The sequence below is a fragment of the Pinus tabuliformis genome, chromosome 2_1 (genome assembly GCF_031772625.1).
Source record: "Pinus tabuliformis cultivar Carrire ecotype Pingquan chromosome 2_1, CPIR1, whole genome shotgun sequence".
NCBI classification, from domain to species: domain Eukaryota; kingdom Viridiplantae; phylum Streptophyta; class Pinopsida; order Pinales; family Pinaceae; genus Pinus; species Pinus tabuliformis.
The window spans coordinates 693,540,508-693,549,998 of record NC_142299.1 but is presented as its reverse complement, the minus strand read 5'-3'; positions in this window follow the sequence as shown (position 1 = coordinate 693,549,998).

The following is a 9,491-nucleotide window of genomic DNA, read 5'->3' as shown; positions in this document are numbered from 1 at the left end:
AAACATATTCTGTGGTTTCGCGAAAGGTTTGGCACACCCTCTGCCTAGAACTCCAGAGTAGTTTCTTTTGGCCTTTTTCAAACTCTATAACTGAAAAAGTCCATCCGAGCATTTGTCACTTCGGGCTCGTTAATACATTGAAGGAGACTAGAGTCATCTTTAGCTTTTTCTCGACTCTTAAAAATTGAAAAAGCAAGTTGTGTCTAAAGCGTCGTCATATAAAATTCATTCTAAACGAAACATAATTACCCCTGATTCCTACGTTGATCTTAAGGTTGAGAACATGGAACACACCAACCAAGGGATTCCACATGATGGGACCCCTAGCCCTTTCTCCTCTTGGGGAGAAGTTGGTGCGCCCCACATGGCCACATTGTCGCTTCCAGGACTGACAATTGGCCTGCCAGTTTGGCTATTCTCAACCACTGTAGTTCAGAACACCACGGTTCCTGAACAGTCGAGTCAACAGTTAGACCAGTCTAGAGCTACCCTCCAGCCTTCCACTTCTTATAAGCCTTCCTCCGATCCTTCTTCTTCGAAAGGTCAAGCCGCCGAAAGCGGAGCTCCCATAGAAAAGAAGAAGGAAAAGAAGAAGAAAGAAAAAAAGCAGAAGGAGCCAAAGGCGCCTGGGGGCAAGCAAAAGGCATCTAACAAAAATCCACACATAGCACGGATCGGGCCCAAATCACCATGTGTCATATGTAGAGGGGACCACCTCCACCGTGATTGTCCCAGTATTCCCCGGATACTAAGGGACTGGTCCCCTCGTTTGCATAGTTCAGAAGCGTCAACCTCTGACAGCCAGGTTGAAGGCTTACCGTCGACCAACGAAAGTGAAGGTCCTAGACGATGAAGGGGAATGAGATTCCCCTGCGAACTGTGTGAAGGCAATCACACCCTCCGCCGTTGTCCCTTTTTAGACGAAGCAAAGAGAGTTTTGGAAGATCAACCGGTTGCACCGTTGCTACTTCCTCCTGGATACCAAAAACTCGCGCCAAGTCCTTCGTTGGTCGAAAATATAGCTGCCCCGCTCATAGGGCCAGCTGAAGTGTCAGTCACTGAAAGTGAACCTACTAAATCCAGACCGGACGAAAGTCCAAAGGTCGAAACGGCAGTTGACCCGGTTCTCCCTTCAGAAGTTTCATCTTCAAATACCACAGTCATTGAGGATTCATCTTCAACTGACACCCCTACCGAAGAGAGTAAGGATGACACCGTCCGGATTCTTTTCATCAACACCGATTCTGATGAACATTAGGGCAATGTGCCCACTCCTTTATCGCAGGAAGGAGCATCGTCAGGATCATACCCGGCCGTATATTCGGTCCCACCACCAAGCAACCTGGTTGTGTCCTTTGATTGGAACCAACTAGGCAGACCCCGGTTACCAGCTAGTGTACCATTTAGAATTATAGTCCAAATATACAAAATGGTGATGGCTGGAACTATCATTGATGAAGGGGCGTCTGTGAGTATCCTGTCCTCTATTGCTTGGAAAGCACTGGGTTGCCCAACGCTTTTGCCTGAGATAAGAAATCTCTCGGGTTTTGACAAAGGAACCAGTCGACCATTAGGGATTCTACCTAAAGTGCCTATTACCTTGAAAGGGAAGGCTGTCAAGATGAACTTGATGGTCGTCCAAGGACCCTTGGATTATAACCTACTCCTTGGACGAGACTACATATATTGCATGGAAGCAATAGTCTCCTCACTCTTTCGAATAATGTGTTTTCCATACGAAGGAAGAATGGTCAAGCTCGTAGACCAACTTTCATTTCCGGGATCACGCATCGCAAATAGTCACATACCTATCCTGAATGGTCTTTTCGATCAAGAAAGGTCTCTACCTCCGGTTCTTCTTCCTGATGAGTGCGAGTGATTCGGGAAAGTAGGGCCGGAACCCAGGGGGCATGCATCCTGGTCTGCTGGGGTCAGAAAAAACCTTGGGTGTAAAGTAGAATTTCCGCGGGAGAATATGACTAGTCCGTACCCCGTCCCCTCCTTCATCTTTGTGAATCTTCCTCTGAGCCATCTTCGTGGAGAAGAAGGACAAGAAGACAAAGAGAGAGTTGGACTCTCAGAAGGGGCAGTTAGGAAGTGGGGTTGTTCTGGAAAAAGATTCTTTTGTTAAAGTTAAGTGTGTGGCGGAGCATCGTCATTCACCTTTGTCTAAATAAGTAGGCTCTGCCAAAGAAGGGGATCCGTTTGCGGCAGCAAGTAGTAACCATCTTTGGGTAAAAGGCAAGCCTCACCCATTAAAACAAATGTTTTAAAGGATAAGTAGGGGCAGCCTCCAAAGAAAGAGATTCTATTGCTGCAACAAATTGTAACCATCTTTGTGTAACCTAATGATAGACATCGCCGAAGAAAGAGTCTCATTTGCGGCAGCAAATAAAACCAATATTTGGGTAACCTGAAAGAGGTAGGCCTCACCCGTTAAAAACAAAGGTTTTGACGGATAAGTAGGGGCGACCTTGAAATTAGACTTACACCTGGGGGCATGCAAACCTCCTGGAATGCAAGCACGGGCGGCTATTTTTGTTTTTTAGTTTTTTAGGTCCTCCCTTTAAACCTGTAGGTCTAACCCGTTAAACTCGTAGGATTAGCCGATACCCAGCTTGCATAAAGAGAGGATATGGAGCAAAGCATAGCGAGATGAAGCTCCTTAAAAAATAGCGAGCAACCTACCAGGAGACCTTCCTACTTTATGACTGGTAAAAACATGAGTAGTTTTGGCAAAGTTCATGCTCGTTAAAAAATAAACGCAAAACCGAGCAGTTTTAATGCGGAAATTCATGCTCGTTAAAAAATAAACATAAGCATGTGAGCAAGCTTCCCCCAGAGTTCAAGCTCATTAAGAAAAATGAACCGGTAAATAACCATTTGAGACCGTAAATTCATCAGCCATAAAAACCTTGGTCGTGTTTGTGTACCGTCTGTTGAGATTGCAACAAGATGATGGAGCTTAGTGAAAAGAGTCGCCTTCACTAAGTGGGCCCGCAGGCTATTTTTGGCGCAAGTCTATTTTTAGACATATGGATCATGTCTATGTTTATGGATGATTGATCAAGTTGGGAAAATAGATGGACTTCTATTTTTGATGAAAGTGTGAGTGATCACAGTGTGAGTGATCAAGTCTATTTTTAGACTGGCTGTCAAAAATAGAAAAGTCAAATATTATTATCTCACAATAATATTTGGACTATAAACTTAATCTTATTCTCTTGGAGCACTTCAGTTTGAGCTACGGAAGTGGCACATGCAGCTGTCAGAAGGAAATTCGGTTTTCTTATGAGTCAGTTGAGTTGTTGCATGCATGACTTCAGTTAGAACTCAAGTGAGTTGAGTTTAGCGGACTGGAGGTACAGTTGATGGAGTTGTGTTCAGTTTAACTTAGTTAAACTGGTTGTAGTTAGTCTAACTGCAGATAGACTAATGATGAGTTGTTAAACTAATTATTAACTCATAATACAACTAAAGAATACATCAGTTAACTCAGTTGCATGTCAGTGCATGTTCAGTTCAACAGGGACAGGTGGTAGAGAATCAGATTGCTATCAGTTGTGACTATAGTTGTGCACCAGATCTTGCAAAATCAAGGGATTGAGTATGCCAATGAGTTTTCTCACGTATTTGGCCCGCATTTTAGCCTTTGCTCATGTCCACAAAGAGTGAGTGACTATTTTGTAGGTGAAAATCGAGTTTGGGAAGCAATTCTCATCAGTTCTTGAGCAGGTATTGAGCAGTGGAGGCAGGCAAGCAGTGGAAGAGATTTGGAGATCAGATCTGAGCTGTATTGTGTGTAACAGAGGTGGAGATACTTGTGAGAAGTATTATGCTGTGTAATGTTACATGACTCAATCATTAATATACAGATAGTGTGGGGTTTTTAGCGAGATGCTTTCCCCGTGATACATACTGTGTTAATGTGTGAATGCTCTTGATGTTTTATTGTTATTGATGCTGCTATATTCTTGATCAACGTAGAGGAGATTATGTATTATACATGTTCCGCTTATAATTGTATGATCAGGATAATCTCTGTGAATATGTGTTAAATTATTCAAAATTTCTACATGGTATCAGAGCTAGATAATTGTAGAAAAAGTTTCTACATGGTATCGGAGCAGCTTGATTTGTAGAAGAGATTTTTACAGGATATCAAGCAAGGGTTGATCGGAAGTAGTTGAGTTGGTTGCTGGTGGAATTCGAATTTGCAGCAGTGTTGTTGAAAATGTCTTTCAATGGATTGCAAATGTTATTCCAAAGCAAGAGCGACTTGGCGCTCAAGGATAAACTCAGTAACAATAAAGGTGAGAATGGATCTTCATCAAAGGTAGCTGATGAAGAGAATTGTGCTTTGGCTGCCAAAGCAAAGAAAGGGAAGAGGAAGAAAGCTTCTCAGTCTGGTGCGAAAGGCAAGAAGCAGGATATGTCCAAGGTGAAGTGTTTTCACTGTCACCAGCATGGACACTATGCCACAAATTGTCCGCAGAAGAAGAAGAACAAGCAAGCTGCTGGATCTGCAGGGGGAGAGGCTTTAGCTTCTCAGTTTGAGCTTGATTTTTCATTGATCGCATGCTTGGTTTCAAGTGTGATGGGATCAGTGTGGTTCCTGGACAGTGGTGCGTCTTTTCACATGACGGGAGATAGAGATTTGTTCTCTGATCTGGAGGACAAAGATCTTGGAGTGCACATCGAGATGGGCGATGATGGTAGATACAGTGCGACCGGTATCGGTACCATTTCCTTTGAGAGGGAGTTGGTAAACCCTTTGTATTGAAGGAAGTCATGCATGTTCCAGGATTGAAGAAGAATCTCATCTCAGTGGCGATGTTAGAAGACAAGTGGTATGATGTTGTTTTCAGCGAGGGAAAGGCCTTCCTGCGCAGCAAGACAACTGGTGAGACCCGGAAGATAGGGGTTCGAGTGAGGAACCTTTATCAGTTGCATGTAGATGGATGCGCAGCAATGGCAGGCAAGGCAGAAGGATTGGTGAGCCGGGATGATGGCGAGTTGTGGCACAGGAGATTGGGTCACCTTCACCATGGAGCCTTGAAGATACTGTAGCAGATCACTACAGGGCTTCCTAAAGGCACACTTGCGCAGTCAGATCAATGCAAGGGGTGTACTTTGGGGAAGTTTGTGAAAGCCACCTTTCACGAGAAGGATAGTCACGCCACGACGATCCTTGAGAGAATTCACACAGACGTGTGTGGACCTTTCTCAGTTGCTTCGACAGCAAAACACAGGTATTATGTGATTTTTGTTGATGATTTCTCTCGTAAGTGCTGGATCTTCTTCATGCAGAAGAAGAGCGAGACATATTCAAAGTTCTATGAATTCAAAGCACTGGTCGAGAAGGAGTCGGGGAAGAAGGTGAAGGCTCTTAGGAGCGATAATGGTGGTGAATACATCTCGGACGAGTTCAAGGATTTCTGCAAGGCAGAAGGGATTCATAGAGAGCTCATAGCTCCCCATAACCCACAGCAGAACGGGGTAGCTGAGCGGAAGACCAGAACGATTGTGGGTGCTGCACGGGCAATGTTGCATGATCAGGGCCTACCCCTTCACTTGTGGGCGGAAGCATGCAATACAGCAGTTTATGTGCAGAACCGTTGTCCTCATAGGATACTTGGCATGAGTACACCCGAGGAGGCTTATTCTGGTAAGAAGCCTGATCTTTCTCATTTGAGGATTTTTGGTGCTAACGTTTACATGCATGTGACGAAGGATGCCAGAAAGAAGTTGGAGCCGACTGCAGAGGTTGGGATATTTGTGGGGTACACTGATATGCTCCACAACTATCGTGTGTATTTGCCAGACAGTGGTAAAACTGTTGTGCGACGAGATATAAAATTTCAGGAGGAGAAAGCCATGAAGTGTTCGCTTGAGAGGGAGCTACACTTGCATGCAGATGAGGAGCTATTAGTTCCTAAGGATGAGCTTCAGGACGTGGATCAGCCACAGGACGAGGTTCATGGAGTGGAAGAGACCACTCATGCAGCGCCAACCATCAGAGGGCGAAAGCGCTTGACAGAAGCTGAGCGACTGGCTCAAGATGCAGAGAAAGTTGTAGGACCACCTACAGCCCAACGCAGGCAGAGACAGTCACCTGATCGGTACACTGGATACATGGCTCTTATGAGCAAGTGTGTTGTGACTGAGCCATCCTCTTTCGAGGAAGCTGTGGAGGATCCCGCATGGGTAGACGCCATGGTGGAAGAGTATGATTCTATTGTCAGAAACAGTGCATGGGAGATTGTTCCTAGACCGGAAGGGAAATCAGTGGTAGGTTCGAGATGGATCTACAAAGTTAAGCAGGCAGCTGACGGGAGTGTGGAGAAGTACAAGGCAAGATTTGTTGCCCGAGGCTTTTCACAGATTGAGGGGATCGATTATGAGGAGACCTTTGCACCTGTCGCAAGGTATTCTTCCATACGGACGATTCTTGCTCTCTCAACACAGATGGGATGGCACATTCATCAGATGGATGTGAAGACTGTGTTCCTCAACGGAGTCATTGAGGAGGAAGTGTACATTGAGCAACCCGAAGGCTTTGAAGTCTTCAGCAGCGAGTCGCATGTGTGCAGGCTCAAGAGAGCGCTGTATGGGTTGAAGCAAGCACCACGTGCTTGGTACACACGGATAGACAGCTATTTCACAGGACTTGGATTCTCCAAGAGCGAGGCGGATCCGAACCTATACTAGATTGTGGTGGAGGGTAAGTTACTTATCATTGTACTGTATGTTGATGATTTGATTCTAACGGGTGATGAGCTGTTGATACTGTCATGCAAGAAGGATCTTGCTACAGAGTTTGAGATGAAGGATTTGGGCCTCCTTCACTATTTCCTAGGATTGGAAATATGGCAGCGCAGTGGTGGACTGTTTGTTTCTCAGGGCAAGTATGCTCGGGAGATACTGGAGAAGTTCAACATGCATGGCTGCAAGCCTATTGATACTCCTTTTCCTGGAGGTTGGAGGAAGGAGGATGCCACTTCGGGAGAAGAAGTGGATGCCACTGTTTATCGACAGTTGGTGGGGTCGCTGATGTATTTGGTCAATACACGACCTGATATATGCTATGCAGTTAACCAGCTTTCACAAGCTATGGTTAAGCCTACCAAGCTCTTCTGGAAGGCGGGCAAGCATGTATTGCGCTACTTGAGAGGCACATCGGGATATGGTTTGTGGTACAGACAGGAGGATGAGGTGAAGCTATGTGGCTTCACGGATGCAAATTGGGCAGGGAGCCCAACAGACAGAAAGAGCACATCAGGAGGGGTCTTCAGTATCGGATCGACAGCAGTTTCTTGGTACAGCAGGAAGCAGAGATCTGTGGCACTCAGTTCAGCGGAGGCCGAGTATATGGCAGCAAGTTTGGCTGCATGCGAGGCTATATGGATGAGGAAGATCCTGGTTGGTTTGTTCGGTTCTCATTTGGATCCTACTGTGATTTACTGTGATAACCAGAGTTGCATTAAACTCTCGGATAATCCTGTATTTCATGATAGATCTAAACATATTGACATCAGGTACCATCATGTCAGAGATTGTGTGCAGCGGAGGATCATGTTACTTTCGTACATTCCAACGGAGGATCAGGATGCTGATATTCTGACGAAGGCTCTCACCAGGAGCAAATTCGAGTACCACCGAGGCAGGATAGGGGTTGCTGATAATCCATATCTTGTTGAGAGGGAGTGTTGAGATTGCAACAAGATGATGGAGCTTAGTGAAAAGAGTCGCCTTCACTAAGTGGGCCCGCAGGCTATTTTTGGCGCAAGTCTATTTTTAGACATATGGATCATGTCTATGTTTATGGATGATTGATCAAGTTGGGAAAATAGATGGACTTCTATTTTTGATGAAAGTGTGAGTGATCACAGTGTGAGTGATCAAGTCTATTTTTAGACTGGCTGTCAAAAATAGAAAAGTCAAATATTATTATCTCACAATAATATTTGGACTATAAACTTAATCTTATTCTCTTGGAGCACTTCAGTTTGAGCTACGGAAGTGGCACATGCAGCTGTCAGAAGGAAATTCGTTTTTCTTATGAGTCAGTTGAGTTGTTGCATGCATGACTTCAGTTAGAACTCAAGTGAGTTGAGTTTAGTGGACTGGAGGTACAGTTGATGGAGTTGTGTTCAGTTTAACTTAGTTAAACTGGTTGTAGTTAGTCTAACTGCAGATAGACTAATGATGAGTTGTTAAACTAATTATTAACTCATAATACAACTAAAGAATACATCAGTTAACTCAGTTGCATGTCAGTGCATGTTCAGTTCAACAGGGACAGGTGGTAGAGAATCAGATTGCTATCAGTTGTGACTATAGTTGTGCACCAGATCTTGCAAAATCAAGGGATTGAGTATGCCAATGAGTTTTCTCACGTATTTGGCCCGCATTTTAGCCTTTGCTCACGTCCACAAAGAGTGAGTGACTATTTTGCAGGTGAAAATCGAGTTTGGGAAGCAATTCTCATCAGTTCTTGAGCAGGTATTGAGCAGTGGAGGCAGGCAAGCAGTGGAAGAGATTTGGAGATCAGATCTGAGCTGTATTGTGTGTAACAGAGGTGGAGATACTTGTGAGAAGTATTATGCTGTGTAATGTTACATGACTCAATCATTAATATACAGATAGTGTGGGGTTTTTAGCGAGATGCTTTCCCCGTGATACATACTGTGTTAATGTGTGAATGCTCTTGATGTTTTATTGTTATTGATGCTGCTATATTCTTGATCAACGTAGAGGAGATTATGTATTATACATGTTCCGCTTATAATTGTATGATCAGGATAATCTCTGTGAATATGTGTTAAATTATTCAAAATTTCTACATGGTATCAGAGCTAGATAATTGTAGAAAAAGTTTCTACATGGTATCGGAGCAGCTTGATTTGTAGAAGAGATTTTTACAGGATATCAAGCAAGGGTTGATCGGAAGCAGTTGAGTTGGTTGCTGGTGGAATTCGAATTTGCAGCAGTGTTGTTGAAAATGTCTTTCAACAGATTGCAAATGTTATTCCAAAGCAAGAGCGACTTGGCGCTCAAGGATAAACTCAGTAACAATAAAGGTGAGAATGGATCTTCATCAAAGGTAGCTGATGAAGAGAATTGTGCTTTGGCTGCCAAAGCAAAGAAAGGGAAGAGGAAGAAAGCTTCTCAGTCTAGTGTGAAAGGCAAGAAGCAGGATATGTCCAAGGTGAAGTGTTTTCACTGTCACCAACATGGACACTATGCCACAAATTGTCCGCAGAAGAAGAAGAACAAGCAAGCTGCTGGATCTGCAGGGGGAGAGGCTTTAGCTTCTCAGTTTGAGCTTGATTTTTCATTGATCGCATGCTTGGTTTCAAGTGTGATGGGATCAGTGTGGTTCCTGGACAGTGGTGCGTCTTTTCACATGACGGGAGATAGAGATTTGTTCTCTGATCTGGAGGACAAAGATCTTGGAGTGCACATCGAGATGGGCGATGATGGTAGAT